This window comes from Schistocerca piceifrons, chromosome 1 (genome assembly GCF_021461385.2).
Source record: "Schistocerca piceifrons isolate TAMUIC-IGC-003096 chromosome 1, iqSchPice1.1, whole genome shotgun sequence".
Classification (NCBI taxonomy): domain Eukaryota; kingdom Metazoa; phylum Arthropoda; class Insecta; order Orthoptera; family Acrididae; genus Schistocerca; species Schistocerca piceifrons.
Window position 1 is genome coordinate 646,283,818 of NC_060138.1, and position 20,238 is coordinate 646,304,055.

The 20,238-nt window shown below is 40.4% G+C and overlaps 1 protein-coding gene across 1 annotated transcript in view; it reads left to right on the top strand.

The window, feature by feature from the left end:
* Nucleotides 1–12,686, top strand: part of LOC124805102 (transmembrane protein 203-like) — a 48,696-nt gene extending 36,010 nt beyond the window's left edge. Inside the window, exon 4 of the mRNA XM_047265574.1 lies at nucleotides 12,498–12,686. The gene's annotated coding sequence lies outside the window, so the exon portion shown is untranslated. The remainder of the gene's footprint in view (nucleotides 1–12,497) is intronic.
* The last annotated feature ends 7,552 nt before the right edge of the window (nucleotides 12,687–20,238 follow it).

Genomic DNA, 20,238 nt, shown 5'->3' on the forward strand with positions numbered 1-20,238 from the left:
CAGGATTTTGAGTTTTAAGGGAAATGGTTGATTGCGTGTAACATAAAGATTCTATGTGTAGGCTACATATTATTTTATATAAGTGGTATCAACAGTATTGATGATCAACCTGAGAATCCAGAGAGAGATTTTTGGTAATGCTAGGTGAAGTAAGATGTGGATATTCTGCAATAAAGGCAGTTAAAGACTTTGTAAGAAAGCCTAATCAGCAGTCTATGAAAACTAAATGAGAGTAGTAAAAGTGAGTGATCAAGACAGAAAAGTTAATTTTGTAGGTATGTTTCACTACCTAACTTAAGAGATTAATTACGAAATTGCAAAATAAGGCATTATAAGTACCAAAAAGAGGTAAATGTCCACTCGTGGTAAAGAAACAACTTGTTTATTGAATGACTAAACTACTACTAAGGAAGACGAATCTGAAATGACCTTAAAATTGATAGGTATTGGAGAAAATCATTTGCCAGTGTGATGGGACTAGACAAATGCGTGGGACTGTAGGAATAGCGGACACCAAAGAAAGTCACTACCTCTTTTCCGAGTATCGCCAGCACGACACCGAATTTTGCTGACACATCGTGATTAATGAAGCATATTGTGCAGAGAAAAATCATCTGGACAAGATCCGAACCAAAGGCACATGGTTAATACACGTGCACGCTGGCAGTGACAGGCAAAGTGTAGGCAGTATTCAGGTGGGCACTACCACTCATCCGTAGGATGGCTTGCAGTGCTAAACACTGGTTTACAAACTGGGCTTAGTAGCGGGCATAGAGAAAGTGTGGTGCAAGTGAGTCTGCACAGTGGCAATATCATAGTCAATGAGGTTTATCCGAGGTGCAATTATTGCTAGTTGAAAAAACTAAAATGTCATGCTAAGCATATTGGTATAAAGCACATCACCAAGTGGCAAGTCCATCATGGAGCAAGCGCAGGGCCAAAGTTGACATTGATGCTGTGAGGAGAAGACAGAGACTGACGGCAAACCTAGGTTGGTGGAAGCCTCACTACAAACACACGTATTGTCCTGTACCAGCGGGCATCCGATCTTACAGCAGAAATGACAGCTTGGGATGGAAATAAGCACACAAAAGCAGAAACCTGCTGCCCTAGGAGATGCCCCCTCCAACATGCCCCCCCCCCCCCCCAACTCCCCCCGTCAGCCCACCTCACCCCCTCTCCCATTCCGTGAGAGCGAGGTGACAAAGGCTGGTATCAGTGGATGGTCGTTATGTTCCAACATTGAGGCCACGGGCAGTGGCATCGACACTGTGTTTGTCGGTCATGCAAGATAGGCCGGGGCCGGACATCAGAGCACTGGTTGTGAGGAGGGCAGGGAAGCCAGCTTCAGTAGTGCTGATCTGTTGCGTGACAGTGCAGTACCAGCAACGTGTGCGCAGGATGTGTGCTGAGCTGGGTTGGCGTGACTGTGTCTAGGGCTGTACGAACAGGAGTGGGCAGGCACTGAGCTTGGTTGCCAGTGTGGTGCTGCAGAGGTAAGGATGCATCAGCACTGCCAGATGGCAGTGAGGAGGGCCTGACAGCATAGTGGCCACATTTGACACTCGAAACTGCATACAGCGGGTGCTGCGAGCAGTAATTAGCAGTGTTTCTAACATGAGAGTGGGTGGTAGCAGGTCCAGGGTGTGGTGCTGGGAACGTGTGAAATAATGGTGCTGTGGAAGTGGTAGAGGCTGCAATGCGACATTGGGGGCATGACCAGCTGTTGAACGCATCAGGTGTAGGTTGCTGGAGAGGTAGAGGGGCCGGTGTATGAGCATTGTAGACATTGTGGGATGTAGGCCCTGTATGCCGACTGCTGGTGGGTAAGGGGCAGTACCAGCGTAGCATGGTATGTTCCCTGCAGTGTTGCCAGCCATACCGTGGTAGGCTGGCATCTCGGGCTACAATGGCAGGCTGCTTGGCACTGTGTTTTTGGTGGCACTGGCTCTATCAAATACCGTGGTGTTGGCAGCGGTGTCAGTGTTGTGGTGTTTCAGTGAAGACAGTAGTTCAATGAGAGATCAGACAGCATATAGGCGGGCTTCAGCCTAGCGATCAAAATGCTGGTGGGGAGCTGGAGTAGTGCGGGCAATGCAGGGGCTTGTGAACTTCAGTGCGCAGCATAACATGAGTGCATGGCTTGTAGTCATCATGAATTAATACCCTGCGTTCACTGTGGTGCTGGGGAGGGGTGATTGATGAACTCAGGGATGACGTCTTCTGTAGGCAGATTGGTGGGTTCTAGGAAGTTGCCTGGCATGGCAAGTAGCTAGTTGTAAACAAAGTCATTGGCTGATGTCTCATGGTCTGCTTTGTGAGCGACGAGGAGGCCAAGAAGCGGTCCGTCTGTTGTTGCGGCAGGCAAGGGAGGCCTTTAAGATACTGTGGAGCCATTCCCTCATGCAGTTGGTGACAGCATGGAGCTGGATGTCAGGTACAGATCAGGCATGCAGAGGTCGGACAGAATGTTGCCTCAGGCCAGGGGATGAACCTATCCACTACGGTGAAGAGGTAGCAGAAGCAGCAATAGTAGTTATAGGAAGGTAGAAGGCCAACAATGTCCACATGAATGTGGGCAAAGCGAAGCCTGACATCTGGGAAGCAGTCAGTTGTGCTAGATGAAGTCCACTCTCATAATGGGGTCCATTATGTTAGCGACAGTGAAGATCCAGTGGAATCCCATTGTAGGCCGATGATGTATGCCATAGGAGGTGGTGGTGGCACACTTATTCACTGGCATCAGAAGGGTGGCTAAGGCAGTGCCAGGGTCGCGTACGAGCCATTATGGAAAGATGGCCAACGCAGAGCTGATGTTGATCAGGAACGGAGTGAGCATCACAGATGAATAGGGGCTTAGAGACTGAACAGCAGCTGGGTGCATATAATCCTGCCACCTGTTGGAGTTTGGGTATCAGGAGCACAGCTCCCTGCAGTTCATAGCGAATGGCCCGAAGTGCTCATAGTAACAGCAGAGACCGGTCGAGTTTCAAGAGGCCTCAGCAGGTTGGCTGGAGCTGCAGTGGTGGTAGTGGTCATTGCACTGTTGGCTGGGACTGCGCGGCCGATGGCAGACAGAATTGAGGGAGGTCACAGCCACTTGCAGTGTTGCTGAGGCAGGCGAAGATGTCATATACTCCCAGTTGCTGGGTGCTGTGCTGTGGGCCTTTGGGGTGGGGAGTAGCTGGTGACGTCATTAGCCGCACGTCGAGTGACGTGGAGGAGCTCATAGCGGTGTGGCTGGCAGAATGACAGCCAGGTGGGGGGTGAGGTTGGCATTCAGTGTTGATGGCAGGGAGGTCAGTTTCTGGTGCTCCCTGTTGGCAAGGCTGGCGGCATCATTGAGGAAGAGGTTGGCTTGCGACTCCACAGCTGTCTGTATTGTGTCTGGGGGGGCGAGTCTGCCAGATGTTGTACAGGACTCCGTTAGGTTTCAGAGGTGGCACAGGAATTGGAAGGGTCGACAGTCTGCGCACTGCTAGAGGGAAAGGAGGACCTACATGTGCTGCATTTTGGAAAACTTGAGTTGCAGCAATGGAGTATCTTGTAGCAGTTGTTGGCTGGAGGTGATGAGATGACGCCAAGGACCTGCATCACATCTACATCCTCATCTTCATGGGTACTCTGCAAATCACACATAAGAGCCTGGCAGAGGGTTTATCAAACTACCTTCACAATAATTCTCTATTATTCCAGTCTTGAACAATGTGCAGAAAAAATGAACACTTATATCTTTCCATGCAAGCTTTGATTTCCCTTATTTTATGATGATGATGATGATGAATGTTTCTCCCTATATAGGTTGCATCAACAAAATATTTTTCCATTCGGAGGAGAATGTTGGTGATTGAAATTTCTTGAGAAGTTCCCATCGTAATGAGAAACGCCTTCGTTATAATGATGTCTACCCCAAATCCTGTATCATGTCCATGGCACACACTCCCCTATTTCTCGATAATACAAAACATGCTGCTCTTCTTTGAACTTCCTCGATGTACTCCATTAATCCTATCTGGTAAGGATCCCACACAGCGCAGCAGTACTCGAGGATGGACAAGTGTAGTGTAGGCAGTCTCTTTAGTAAATCTGTTGCAGCTTATAAGTGTTCTGCCAATAAATCACAGTCTTGCTTCGCCTTCCCCGCAACATTTCCTATGTGTTCTTTCGGATTTATGTTATTTGTAACTGTAATTCCAAGGTATACAGTTAAATTTATGGCCTTTAGATTTGATTGATTTATTGTGTAACCGAAGTTTAACGGAGTTCTTTTAGCACTCATGTGGATGTCCTCACACTTCTTGATATTTAGGTTCAATTACCAATTTTTGCACCATGCAGATATTGTTTTGATCTTCTGATGACTTTACTAGATGATAAAAGACAGCATCATCTAGCAACAACCTAAAATGGCTGCTCAGATCACCTCCTGAATTGTTTATATAGCTAAGGAACAGCAGAAGACCTATAACATTTCCTTGGGAAATGCCACAAATCACATCTGTTTTACTCAGTGATTACTACGAACTGTGACCTCTGAGAGAGGAAATAAATAGAACTATTGTTCTGTATGGGTAGCCAGCGACCATAGTAGATGGGCATCCAGTTGCGTGGCAGAATTGGCAGCTTGCGTAAAAGTAAGTGCGCGAAGACAAAAACTCACTGCTGTAGTAGATGGCCTTAGCAAGTGAGGAATGTATGGAACTACTAAAACCTGAGTGTGGCAAAGGGCTGCCACATTGTTAACAGGAATTTGAGATATTGTTGCAGCTTATTGACATTGTTTGATTCATATATTGAAGAAGCACTGCTGGAAGTGAATGTAGTTTACAGGGAAGGAAGAAAAGTACAAGGAATATGGGTAACAATGCTAAAGCCCGTAGACAAAATAACCCATGTGACCAAAAGTAAGGAAAGTTTCGGGCTACTGATAAACATAATGGGCAGAATGATAATATGGGTAAACTATTAACAAATTTAAGGTGACAGTGACGAAGAGTAGTGGGGATTATGGCAGAATGTTGAACACCAAATTTTGGAAGTTACAATAGGAGGAGCACTTATAGTGGAAGTGTTCTCCTATCTAGAAAACAAGATTTCACAATTTAGTAGAAGCCTGCAAGATCTGAGACACAAATTTGGTAGGAAATCTCTGATTATATGAAAGATTGACTTGCAACTGAAAAAGAAATTTCTCAAAGTACATATTTGAAGCACAGTGTTATATGAAAGCCAAGCATGTGATTGGAAATCTGGAGAATGATCCTATATCAGAATGTTAAAAAGAAAGTGGATGGATAAAGTATGAAATGAGGTACCGTGAAGAAACAGTGAGGGAAGAGGGCAGTAGAAAACGCTTGCAAGCATAAGAAAGGAGGACAGACTAGTGTTAGATATGCTACACTATGCAGAATGGGTAACATTATTCTACTTTCCTATTATTCTACATCTACATGGATACTCTGCAAATCACATTTAAGTGCCTAGCAGAGGCTGCATCGAACCACCTTCACAATTCTCTATTATTCCAATCTCGTATAGCGCGCGGAAAGAATGAACACCTATATCTTTCCGTACGAGCTCTGATTTCCCTTATTTTATTGTGGTGATCATTTCTCCCTATATAGGTCAGTGTCAACAAAATATTTTCGCATTCGGAGGAGAAAGTTGGTGATTGGAATTTCGTGAGAAGATTCCGTCAACATGAAAAACGCCTTTCTTTTAATAATTTCCAGTCCAAATCCTGCATCCTTTCTGTGACACTCTCTCCCATATTTTGCGATAATACAAAATGTGCTGCCTTTCTTTGAACTTTTTCGATGTACTCCGCCAGTCCTATCTGGTAAAGATCCTACACCGTGCAGCAGTATTCTAAAAGAGGACGGACAAGCGTAGTGTAGGCAGTCTCCTTAGTAGGTCAGTTACATTTTCTAAGTGTCCTGCCAGTAAAACACAGCCTTTGGTTTGCCTCCCCCACAACATTTTCTGTGTGTTCTTTCCAATTTAAGTTGTTCGTAATTGTAATACCTACGTATTTAGTTGAATTTACGGCTTTTAGATTAGACTGATTTATCGTGTAACCGAAGTTTAACGAGTTCCTTTTAGCACACATGTGGATGACCTCACACTTTTCTTTATTTAGGGTCAGCTGCCCCTTTTCGCACCATTCAGATATTTTTTCTAAATCGTTATTATTATTTCTAAATCGTTACATCTAAATTGTTATTATTATCATCTGATTAATTGCAGAGTTCCTTACACAACTGCAACAAATGTATTTATGGTATCACACATCATATACATGCATAGTGTATCTCTTCCTAATGATTTAGCACTCTTGCAAATGACTGCAACTTCAAACTTATAACTTTCACACACAGCCTTATTTCCATACATTGTAAATCATAGAACATTAATTTCAGTTTCATGTAAGTACATGCATATGCTTGACAATAATTTAAAATTTTTGAGGGTGTTTTAGTCAAACACATTAATATTCTTCTTATACAGTACATTTTATAGATTTACTGAAACTCCAGTTTAACACACTTGCATAAAAAAAAGTCCATGTAATGCAACTCAGAGTAACCTGTACTTTCACCTTTTTCTACAACTGTGCCCTAAAATTTTTCAAGGAAATCGTGGTACAGATCTTGACTTCCTCGAATGCAGACATTTTATGTTTTTCACTCTCTAACACTGTAATAAATTAACTCTTTTTTCCTGATAAAATAATTGACACTTGGTTTCCATCTGTATTTACTGTTGCTGCTGCTTTTGTGTAACACTGCTATTGCCAGACTAAAAACAAACAAAGGAAAATCAAGGATGGAATGTAACAATATTGCGAGAAGGAAAGTTGCTACTCACCATGTAGTGGAGATGCTGAGTCACAGATAGGCACAACAAAAACACTATCACAATTAAAGCATTCAGCCATTAAGGCCTTCGTCAACAATACACCACCCCCCCTCCACACACACACACACACACACACACACACACACACACACACACACACACACACACATATATATACACACCCTCACACGACTGCAGTCTCAGGCAACTAAAACCATACCGCGAGCAGCAGCACCAGTTGACGATGGGAGTGGCGACTGGGTTGGGGTAAGGAGGAGGCTGGGGTGGTGAGGGGGAAGGATAGTATGGTGGGGGTGGTGGACAGTGAAGCGCTGCAGGTTAGACGGAGGGCAGGTGAGAGGTAGGGAGGGGGAAGTAGCGGCAAAGGAGAGAGATAAAAAGACTGGGTGTGGTAGTGGAATGACGACTGTGAAGTGCTGGAATGGGAACAGGGAAGGGGCTGGATGGGTGAGGACAGTGACTAATGAAGGTAGAGGCCAGGAGGGTTATGGGAACATAGGATGTATTGCAGGTAAGGGTCTGTACTGTCTCCCTAAATAAAGAGACTTATTTCCAAGTCACTAACATCATCTATCCCATCAAAGGTAGGGCCACCTGTGAAACCAGTCATGAAGTCTACAAGCTAAGCTGCAACCACTGTGCTGCATTCTATGTAAGCATGACAACCAACAAGCTGTCTGTCCACATGAAAGGCCACCGACAAACTGTGGCCAAGAAACTAGTGACCACTCTGTCACTGATCACGCTGCCAAACATGATGTCCTTCATTTCAATGACTGCTTCACAGCTTGTGCCATACATGATATCCTTCATTTCAATGACTGCTTCACAGCCTGTGCCATACATGATATCCTTCATTTCAATGACTGCTTCACAGCCTGTATGGATCCTTCCCACCAACACCAGCTTTTCTAAATTGCACAGGTGGGAACTTTCCATGCAATACATCCTACGTTCTCATAACCCTCCTGGCCTCAACCTTCGTTAGTCACTGTTCTCACCCATCCAGCCCCTTCCCTGTTCCCATTCCAGCACTACACAGCTGTCATTCCACTACCACACGCAGTCTTTTTTATTTCTCTCCTTTTCCACTACTTACCCCTCCCCTCCCCCCACCTCTCCCCTGCCCTATGTCTAACCTGCAGCACTTCACTGTCCGCCACCCCCACCATACTATCCTTCCACCCCCGCCACCCTAGCCTCTTCCTTACCCCCACCCAGTCGCCACTCCCATCATGAACTGGTGATGCTGCTCGCAGTGTGGTTTTGGTTGCCTAAGACTGCAATCATGTGTGTTAGCTGCGTTTGTGGACCCGCGCCTTTTGTGTGTGTGTGTGTGTGTGTGTGTGTGTGTGTTGTTGACGAAGGCCTTAATTGTGAGTGTCTTTTTGTTGTGCCTATCTGCAACTCAGCATCTCCGATATATGGTGAATAGCCACTTTCCTTCTCACAATATTGTTAATGCTATTGACAGAAATAGTTGTAAAGCTGTAATTATATACTCAAAAAAATTAAGCTGTGATAGTGTTAGTCCTTCTCTATATGTTCACCCTTCAGTTCAACTCATTTTTCCCAGTGACAGATGACTTGGTGCAGACCTTGGTTGTAGAAATCTGCATTTTGGCTGTTCAAAAAATGTCATCTTGTTCTCATTCCAAAAGAAGCAGAATGAGCAGAGGCATGATCATGGAGCAAAAACTACCCCTTGGGCAGTCTCCACATGCTCTTCCTATAGCCTTTTGAGGAGATTTTGATAGTATGCTATGTTTATTGTAATTAGATTGCTGAAGTCATCTAGATTGACATATCAAAGCTGCAGCCTCAGTGCAGACTTCACACATGGGTGTGAGGAGTCGTGGAACCCGGTGGGTGGAAACCCTTATGTTCAGAATATTGTGCTAAAAATTGTTTCATGACTAGTTTCCACTTTTGCCACTATGACCTCAGTTGTGATATGCTGGTCACTGAGCACCAGGACTTCTCCAGACTTATTTGATCACACTGGAAACATCTATGCCACCTATCCCACATCATATAATGGTACATTGTTGTTGTACATTGCATGGATTGTTGCAGCTTTGTTCATCAAATGCAGAAAACAAATTACCACATGACAATACTTCATCAATGGGCTGTGCTAATTGTTTTGGCTTTCAAAATGATGGAGCACAGCCATCAGTCATCCTTTTCTTTCAGGTTTTATTAAATAAATCTAGATTTTGGCTAGTGCCTAGCCATTATCCATGCACTATATCATAGTATCAGTGCATGTCGTAGACGTCAGTCCCCTGTTGTTCGGTTTCTGTCACAATTAGTTCAAGACTCTTGAAAAGGACAACTGATTGCTGTTCTCCATGATTTTGAAAGTCGTATCACAGTCGTTAAGTGCATCCACATTCCTAATGGAGGGAAGGTAACTTGAATTGTTTTCAACTTCTTGATGAATGAACTATACTACTTGGGTGCAGGGATTTCAGTGTGCATCAGTGCTGCACACATATACCTGCACACATATACCTGCACACAAACAGAAAATTAAAAACTTTCATTGCCCAAGTACTTTTCCCAGGAATGTACACAAATAGATTTAAAAGAACCTGACCTCCTCCTCCTCCGTCTCCTTTTTCTTTCCTCCACTCATTATTGCAAACATTGTTTCTGTGATTCCATGATGATAACCTTTATTTTAAATATGCAGTCATATTCCGCTGATAATACCACAGTCAACTGTTATTAAATACCTGTGTTATTTTATGATTCTTATTTAGTCTACATAATACTCTTGAAACAGGAAGCGAAATAAGCTTCATACCTATCCACCTATCCATTTGGTGAGTTACCCATCTTGCATATTTTGTTGTGCTTGTGATCACCTTCTCATTGTTCAGTTGTGCTCCGTGCAACATACTGCCAAAGTTAGGTTTAAGTAATTACGTGTGAAAGAAAAATAAATCGTGACCTCTCAAAGCAAATAACTGGGAATTTCAATGTCAAGCTTAAAGCTAAAACATTAATTCTTTATATTTCCACTTATGGAATCTAAGCAAAATTTATTTATTGCATCAGTGACAGGTTTTATGTTTGTGTCTCATGAATTCCAAAGGAAAAGTTGAATGCAAGGCAATGAAGATATTTTTTATTAAGTAGTGCCACTGAGTGACCATTGTGCTATGTCATGAAAGGGTACATTTTCTACAATTGTTTTCATAAATGAAAGAGACATTTTATCAAGTGTGTTGTGCTCTTATTGAGCAACAGCGATCCATATAAGACAGTATGAGGTGAAAGAAACTCTTAATAGAGAGATAATGCAAAGAGTCATCACTATACACATAATTGGCAAAATGCATCTTGAACATTTTTTCATGTAAACAGCGTGGTAAGTGCTGCATAAATGAAATATGTAGGATAAGCTACTGTGTCTGAACCATCTATTATATTATAGACATTGTTGTCGAGAAAAAAAATCTGAAAGGGCCATAAAATGTGGACTGCTAAGTATATTATGGATGTGGGATGATACAATTCCACTGTTTTAACAGAGAATGCCCTATAGTGAACATAATAGTGAAAACTGTGCGATAGTTGGGATTTGATACTGTTGCCCTTCTTTTTGTGAGCTGTGCACCACTAACTGGAGTAAGCAAACGCTGTTTGAACTTGCGTCAAATATCCATCGCAAGCTGTACTTCACTAAAGAGTAGAAATGCAGATATGTAATCATAGTAGCATGCCTGTGAATTCTCCACTATCATTTCTAGCAGAAGTACTAATCTAGCAGCATAATAGGACTTCCTCTTTGGAGTTTGGAAGATACTGGGAATGACTAGCAGCCAGTTGAAACTGTATCAGCCCATGCTGCGTGCTTGGATAGCATACTGCCCACTATTGTTACGGGGATGATGATTAAAACATCTTTTGTGACTATTGTTCACCTTCACATTCAAAGTTACACAGAGAGATTATGCTGGGGTTTGCTGTTGTAATCTTTAGCTCAAAGACTACTTTGATGCAGCTCTCTATGCTAATCTATCCTGTGCAAGCCTCTCCATCTCTGCATGGCTGCTGGAGCCTTCATCTGTTTGAACCTGTTTGCTGCAATCAAGCCTTGGACTCCTCCCACACTTCCCTCCTTTACCACATTGACCATTCCTTCATGATCATGATGTGTCTATCAATCAAGCACATATTTTAGTCAAGTTGGTCATAAATTTTCTTTTCCTCCAATTTCATTCAGTATCTCCTAATTAGTTATTCCATCTAGACTTCTGATCATTTGCATTCTTCTTTAGCATTACATTTTGAAAACTTCTGTTCACTTGTTGTCCAAACTGTTTATCATACACATTACACTTCCACACAAGGCTGCACTCCAGACAAATACCTGAGGAAAGGTTTCCTAACAATTAAATTTATATTCAGTGTTAACAAATTTCTCTTTTTCAGAAATGCTTTTCTTGCTATTGCCAGTCATATCTACTTCAACTATTGCCATTTGGAATAGCATCACCAAAATGCAGACATATGTACGATCTTGTAATATTAGGTCTACAACTTTGCTACAGCAGTAGCAGCTAGTGGTGTTCAGGTGGTTTGTAATAGGTGTAATACAATAAGCTTAGGCATCTGTAAACATAATGTCATAAAGATATTAGTCGATTTGCTGGCATCATAAGGTTATTCTCAATTAAGTATGTCAGCTTATGTACCCATTTTTCTCCATCTGTGGGAAGTTTCAAATTTTCTGCTTTAACATGAAGAAATCTGTGGCTGTGGCTCTTAAAATGCTGGGTAAGACCAATGGTGATGGAACTATTAGTGGAAGAACGTGCAGAGAAAGTTTTCAATGCCTTAAGAACGGTGATTTTGATGTCAAAGACCAGCATGGCAGTGGAAGACAGAACATGTTTGCAGCTACTGAAACAGATGAAGACATTCACAGGACATCATTATCGAAAGCAATTGATGCGTTCGAGCCCAGCACTGAAACACAAATGGCCACAATACAGCGATAGACAGGTAAAGGTAATTTTGCAGCAGGTCATTTCTCGACCCCGTGTCACAAACTCCGTCAAAATATACATGGAAACGTTAAAATGAGAAGTCCTGTCCCTCCCGCTGTATTCTCCGTATGTTGCTCCCTTTCTGACTACCACCTTTTTCGATCAGTCGCATACAGTCTGGCTAAAGTGCAAAATGGAATCGATTCATGGATCCCGACAAAAGACGCCCAGTTCTTCTGCCACAGGATTCGTATGCTATCCGAAAGATGGGAGAATGTAGTGGCTAGTGATGGGCAATACTATGAATCATAATTTTTTGGTGAGTTTTTCACAATAATGCCCCGAACTTCATAAAAAAATGGCGGAAGCAAAGTTGTAGATCTAGTACCTTTCTTCTTCTATCTAACATCCCATATATTTTTTCCTAGTTAAAGTCATAATTTGTAAGAATGAGGAAAAAAGTTAGCAGAATTGTTCTTCATTGGTACTGACAAAAAAGGTAACATCGTCATATTCTTTCGCCATAGAAGCTGTTTAACTTTTCATGAAGATATTAATTTCATAAGTGCTTGTGATAGTTTGAAATCAATATTATTCATAACTTTTTCTTTACAGGTGTGAATTTGGCAGGAGGATAAAAGCCACGGGACTGATGATCAACACATTTCCAATCCTATGAGTTGCAGCCAAGTTTTGTTTGGACTGATATTTTTCATGACAAATATTAATACATACCTTTTTGTAGACTGCTGCCCTTTATATATATAGACTCAATATTTTCAAGATAAATTAATGCAATGCAAATAACTGGTACTTTGCTCCTCCCTTAGATGTGATTATACTGAAACTTTTTTTTTCCTGCCTTTTCATTTTCCTCTAGCCTCCTGCAGTAACAATTTATTGTAGGTCATTAGCATATTCTCAATATTACTGCATATATGCATAGCACAGCCCTCAATCTGATATATAGCTCCCAGGACTTCATTACCAGCTACACATTCTCACGAATATAGGCTCTCCTCAGCATCAATGTGTGTCTCTTGAATCTCTGCCATATCCACAGTTTCCAAGAAGCATACGAGAAAGATGTTGAGATTTATTTCAGCTAAGCCCTTCCATTGTAAGCTGTAAAATTCGAATGTTATGAGCCAGATATCTGGTGGATTGGTCCTGAGAAGAACCGTTGTAATGTAGTTGCGCATTTATGTGAATGAATGAATGAACATATGCACACACGTTGCTACCAACATGCGAAGGATAAGACACCACGTCTCTGTAGGGAACGTATTGACCAATCACCATACAGTTCCAACCTGTCACCCATTGACTGTTACCTCTTCCTGCAGTTGATACGCTGGCTTGATAGCCAATGGATTGAACGTGATTAACTCAGGACTTTAATTGTCAATGGATTCAACTCCCCAAGAACTTTTGTGGAGAGGTGCAGAAAAAGCTAGTGCAATATTAATAAAAGTTCATTGAACTGGAAGGTGATTATATGGAAAAGTGAAGTTGGATTATAAGAAACTAAAACTCCATGTAAAAGATTTTGCTAATAATATATTTCTGTGCATAAAAGGCACTTCTCTAATATGCCTCGTAGTAGCTAATAGGAAAATGCAATCTAAGAGTGTTTGAAGATGTGCAGATGCTGGTCAATGATTTTGATTTTTTGTGCTATAGTTCCTATGTGCAAGGTGGTGTGATTGGTATAGGTTATGGACATTTTGATAGTATTTTCCATAACATGCTTAATAAAGAATTTGTGTGGGTCTGCTATTTACCCCCTTGAAATAATCAGTAAGTCGGTTTTGACTGCAGATCGGTGGTGGCTTTTGGAAAAATATTGGTTTAGTTTCTCGATTGTGACAATCAGCTGCAACTTCTACTTGTCTATACCTGGGTCACCTTGTCAGTTACTCTGTGAGCACTCTAGTTTACAATTTCTCACAGTTGACTGTCTCTCTTATGCTTGTAAGCAAAACAATTTTCAGGTGTGTATACTTGACATGCAGCATCTGAGATATTCATGAGTTGTTGTAGTTCGTCCATTAGTCAAAGTGCAGATTTTCTTTTCACTTTCCTGGTCTGAGCAAACATGTATGTTGCACAGTTGACTAAGTTTGTCACTTATGTCTACGAAGAAAATGAAGTCATCTCCCCAACAATCTACTTTCTGTCAGTCTCTGTAGTAAGTAATCATGGTTTGTTTCTTGGGCATTCTAGCGAGCAATACTGGATCATAACGAGTTACTCTGGAGATTTCATTGCAAAGATATCTGTGTGTCTGTGATTATTGTCTACATGATGAATAGGTACTAGATAAAGTAACATCATGCTTAAAGAAGAAAGTATGTGCTTGAATTCAACAGCAAAGGGTTTGTTGTACAGAAGATTCATGTTAAGGGTCACCAGTAATTAGGGGTGCCAACTTATAAAAAATATTGGGGGGGGGGGGCATACTGGGGGTCTTGCCCTGGGAAATTTTCTAAATTTCAGATGAAAAATAGTGAGTTTTAAAGTTTTTTAAGAATTTTAGAGTCATATGATCAACATTAGAACCCCGAAAACTGGACTCGATAACTTGACAAGCCTGACACATTTTTTGGCTTTGAAAAAAGAAACAAAACATAAACATGCATGGCATTTTTGTAAAAAGCAAATTGAATTTATAGTAATAATCATGCTCATAGACTATTACAGAGCAGTGAATATATAGCTCTGAAAAGATTGAAATTATATTTAAATAAATCCTAAACTATCATTAAAAGAATAAAACAAAATATTGCTGTCGCACAGTAATAGCACTTTGATTAATAAGTGAGATAGCTAATTTAAGCTTACTTTGAATAAGGCTCAGTGTTCATTAAATAAAAACAATATCTCGAAGTTAATGCTTCAATACAGTTAATAAAGTTAATACACTATGCCTAATACTTTCAGTCAAAAAGTATATAAATAGCAGGTTTTAATTGGGTCTTACACCCTAAAAATATTTAAGTATTTGAAAATAACTAATACAATACTATAGTAATACAGTACTAATATTTCGAAACTGAAAATTTAACATTATGTATGTATTTCTCTATTTTATAAAGATTTTTAATATTGCTCTAAATGCCATTATTGGGGCTAGAGTGTCTTTAGAAAGGTGCAAATGTTGACTGTCTGACTGGATTACTGAATATGAAGTCATTGATGACTGGTCGGATATCCAAAACATCTCGGTGGGCATGAAGAACAGCCAAGTTGTTCAATCGCTTCTGTCCCATTGTTGATCGGAGATATGACGTCAGACATCTTAGGGCGCTAAATGACTGTTCTGCTGTTGCTGTCATTATTGGAACTACTTGGAGATGCTTAATGCAATTCACTACTTCACATAACATTTCTCCAACTGCAGGCTCTTGTGTAATGTACTTTCTTATGTCACGCATGTTTTTAAGACCAGTTATTTTTTTATTAGCAATATCAGCTATTCAAGTGTAAGCACAGTCTATTGATGTCTAGGTCATTTTTGAAAATCTCATTTGATTTTTCCAAATTTGTTTCACCTCTGTTTACTAAAACAAGCACTCTTGTTCAACTGCAATGACCTGTGTGAGTCCAGTTGAAGCAAATCACTCAGTAATGCAAGATTGCACCGTTTCACGAACTTCAATGTAAATAGCTTTGTAGTATTCCTTTGGGGTTTTGAAAGTGTGCGGTGAGCTGGCTTGTTTTAATACTTCTTTAGTATATTTTGATTCCGAGGAAGTGAAGGATCATCAACTTGTGAAGGTTTTTCTTTTAAACACAATTCCCACGCCTTCTGTTCAATATACAAATCAAGCCCTCATATATTTTTTTTTCCAGATCAGCAAGATTTAGATGAGGGCACTGAATTTTTCATTGACATCCTCTACTGGGTTGATTGCATGGCAATAAAGATGTAAAAAGAAATGTCTTGAATCATAACATTGACTCAAGGTAGCCTGCACATTTGTAACCTGCCTCGGTTTTGTCCTCTGCAGAAAGTGTTTCAAAAAACTCTAGAAGTTCTTCAAACTTTTTCAATATTCTCAAGATACTAGAAGCTCGCATAGTTCATCGAGTTGGGCAAAGGGGTCGTAGACCAGCTTGATCATTGGCGCTCTCACAGTTTATGCTTCTGAAAAGTCCCATCCTTTTGCTGGATTCCCTTACGGTGTTTATTGGGCTAAAGCATAATATCCCTCATAGTCGTAAGAGGGCAGTAACTGTCTACAACTGCCAAGTGTAAACTGTGAGCAGTGCAGTGCTCATAATGTGCTTTTGGTTGTATATCCAAAACTAACTTTTTTAGTCCTTTGAACTTACCTCTCATATTCGAGGCACCATCATAGCACTGTCCTCTTAATTTATCCATTGACAAATTAAGATGAGCAAAAACGTCTTTTAAAATACCAAACAGCGTTTTTGATTCAGTGTTGGGGGTCTTGTATAAGCCAATAAAGTCTTCGTTGATGATGAAGGAATCATTGACAGTACAAATACAAAATGACACTTGTTCGTGAATCGAAGAATCACTTGTTTCTTTAACCATAATAGAAAAGCTAGTCCTTGTCAGCATAGAAATTGCACGGTACTAAAAATTGTCTCAAGAGCTAAACGGCCTTTCTTCATATAGCTATCTACCTGTTCATTCGGTTGGGAGGCCACACTTCGGTTGGTGATAGAATTTAGTTTCAGAACACCTTTATGCATAAAAATATTTTTGTGAAGACAGAATTTTTTCCAAAGCCTTTTTCCAGTTAGAAAACCGTATGGAAGTAAATGCATCTTCTTTTTGAAGAAAATTGTAAAAGATTTTGAGCATCTGCCTCTTTGCAAGTTTTGCAAAAAACTTTTTCTGTAGATGCTTCATATTCTAGCCATGTATATTTGATCAACCAAGACTTCTGAAATGATTGTCCATGTTTCGGCTGTGAATGGTTCTCGCCTGAAGACGACAAAGCAATTGATGACAATAATTGTTGGAGGTTGACTTGCAGTATCAACAACTTCCAAGTGTTCCTTTTTGGTAACAAATTTGTCCATTGCAAACTTAATTCACAATACACTAAGTGACTAAAGTAAATGAATAAAATAGTCCTCTAGACACTCAAGTTGGAACACTAAACACATCGGCAGCATGCACTGAACAAAAGTATCCACACTAAATGACTCGGGGTGGGCTTTATATAGCCAGTCATTGTAATGTCTTGAAGCGTCAAGGTGATGCAAGGTGGAGGGTTCCACGCGCTTCTGCTCCAGTCCTTTTGATGTCACTGCAGCTGCGGCGCTCGCCCACCGACACCAGACTTTACCCGAAGGTTCGCGCACCGGGACAAATTCTAAGTGTACCCACAGCACCATAACACTATCATGATGCACACCACTCGTTTTCAGTTAACCTGCTTACTACCGTAATAATTATTTGTTTTAACTCATTACTGAATGTATTTTAAAAGGCAATAATTGTAAAAGAAGAAAAATAAAAAATTCCAATATAATTTTATGGTTTTATGAAGCATAATATAACTAATAATTTTCTTAAATTTTTGAGGGGCTCAGGCCCCATGGAGTCGACACCTGTGCCAGTAATAATTGTATGTTGGTATGCCAATTCAAGACTTGAAAGGGCATTTTTGGAACTGGCCTTCTGGCCTACCTTTAGTGATACGTCAAGGACACAAATTAGGTGCTTTCCATTAAGTAATTTGAAGGTAATAAACATAACAGACTTACTTGTCTTCATTACTGTTGGAAGTGTGTTGCATATTAGGTAATATATCAGTGTGTGTATGTGCCCTGCTCCAACCCCTTGTGTGTTAGGCTTATTGTGCCTTAGTAAGACATAGCAGTCTTTCTTTTTGTAGCTTCAGAAAGTGCTCATCTCTAGCCAAGTCTCCAATAGAAGTATTCCACAGATGTCTACTCCATCATCCAACACTTTTTGAGGCTAGATTAATAAACAATAGGGAAAAGTTAAGACTATGATTTCAAAGCTTCTGGTGTTGTACATAGCCCCCCTCCCCCTCACCAGTTCAGTACAATGCACAGAATGTTCTCAAATGTCCTCTTTTGGGATGATGTTCAACTCGAGCCACATTGGTTATGTCATCGAAGCCTTGACTCATGTGAATTTCTGCATGGTTCTTATTGATAACACAAAGTCTTATCACCTATTATGATTTTTTTTTTCCTAGAGACGAATTGTCCATGATGTGCATTTCAATCAAGCTGTGACAGGCCTCTGCATGTCGTTTTTCTTCGGGAATCAAGGTGTGTGGGACTTATCAGTTCATTTTCTCTGTTGGCCGATGTTTTGCCAGTTTCTGTGCTCACTATTATCCTGCCATCCCTTGTCTACACAATGTGGAGACTGCATTGTTCAAAATTTTCAGTCTTTTAGAAGCACACACAGTGTCAAACCTGACTTCATGAATTCCTTCACTTTGAAGGCTTCACATCTTTTCCTAAATGAACAAACTTTACAATTACAGGTCTAGTTTTCATAGATCCTAGCACACACTGACTCCTGTCAATATTGTCATCCGTTCAGTTAATTTCCCTCAGGCAAGATTTTTCGGCATTGCCTTTATGTTCACTCTGGTGTTGTGGTACTTCAAATAGTTGAAGATTATTACACGTCTGGCAGTTTTCTAATTGGCTTGTGTTCGATAAATTATAATCTGTGTACAGTTTATATTAATGGTTTATTCTTAGCACTGGTATCAGTCAAATTAATTTGGAAAATATTTTGTACTTTCTCAACACTGCTGCTGTGACCGTCTGGACAATGAGCCCAGGCTTCCCCCCACCCCTCGCCCTCCCTCCTGGGGACACCTACCAGATTCTTCATCAGCTTGGTGATTCAGCAATGCTGCACGTGTTTGATGGCAGTTCCATTTTAATTTTCACCTCCATTTGAGATGTAAAACTGAATATTAATGCAACAAACATTTGAAGGTACCAGCACTTTATTACTTATTAACATCTCCAAATGCCTTACTTACAGGTTCCCTTGTCAACAATATTCGTGTATAGAAAATTTAATATCTTAGCCCATATGATCGTAAGGGTTAGATGCATATGTCATACTTTTCTCAAATTGTGCAGTGACCAATGTTTCAAGGGTGAACTGTGTTAGGTTCATTTAAAATGTTCACTGCCACAGTCAAGTTTCTGTGAGCTCAAGAGGGTTTTGTGTTATACATTTTTAGTGTTCACAAACTTTTAGATTCAGATAAATTTAGAGCGTGAAATAACATCTGCTGTATAACAGTTATGTTTATGAACAAATTTACAAAACTGCATCTACTGCGAATAATAATATGCATAACTTGACTAAAAAAATAATTGTTTTGTGGAATATTGTACATAAGTAGGTACAGTTTAGGGTAAGATTGAAGTTTCGCTGCTTTCCATTTCGCATTTTTGTGCAAGTGGAAGTTTTTGCACTTTTTAATTTTTTCAGAGGAATTTACAATATTCCTTACATCTATATTGCTCCACAAATTAACTTCTGGGCTGAAAAGTCAGATATTCTACATTGCGCACAGCCAACCACTTGGTTTTGTCACTTTCTCAATAAACAGGTTTGTTCTTGGGAGGCCTTAGTTCCTTTACAACTAACTTTCCCTGGAAATTAACTTTTCTGTTAGCATTTAAAATAGTTCATATTGACACTGCACATGAAAGTCAATTCCCGCACAGTGAACAACCAACTTCAAAAACAAACTGCCGTTCGTTGAGATGATAAAATTAAAGCAGTAATGTTTGATCACGTGACTAAGTGTAGAAGAAATCCACTAAACTTGTGGATTCTCCTCTTGAGAATACAAGTGGGTTGCTATATGGTAAAATCCAAAACATAATGTAATTCATTCAGAAATGCACAGAATAGTTTTTTTAATCAGTATAAATGATACAAATACCCACACCGGATCTAGTTTTATTATAAAGTTAATGATTTGGCATAACTGAGGAGTGTGCTACCCCCTAGTGAATGGCAATAAAAGTCTGCTGCAATGTTCTACCACCTAGTGGCATTGACGTTAATTTGTAGGTTAGTGGTTGGAGCTAGCTGTGCATATTGTTTATCAAGTCTGCATGAATTTGATCCTTAAGGCAATTAAGTCATGCCAGTTGTGCATAGGCAAGAGCTACTGAAGATGTGCTCACATCCCTGATGCCAAGTTTCATGGAGGCTAGAGGAATAGCAATTTAGAATACTGCAGTAGATTTAGGTGCCATATATTTCATTTCACCAGGTCTACGTATGATTGAAAGCATTCAATGAAAAATCAACCAGCAACCTGCCAAAAGTTAGGGTGCTCACATGCTCTTGTGT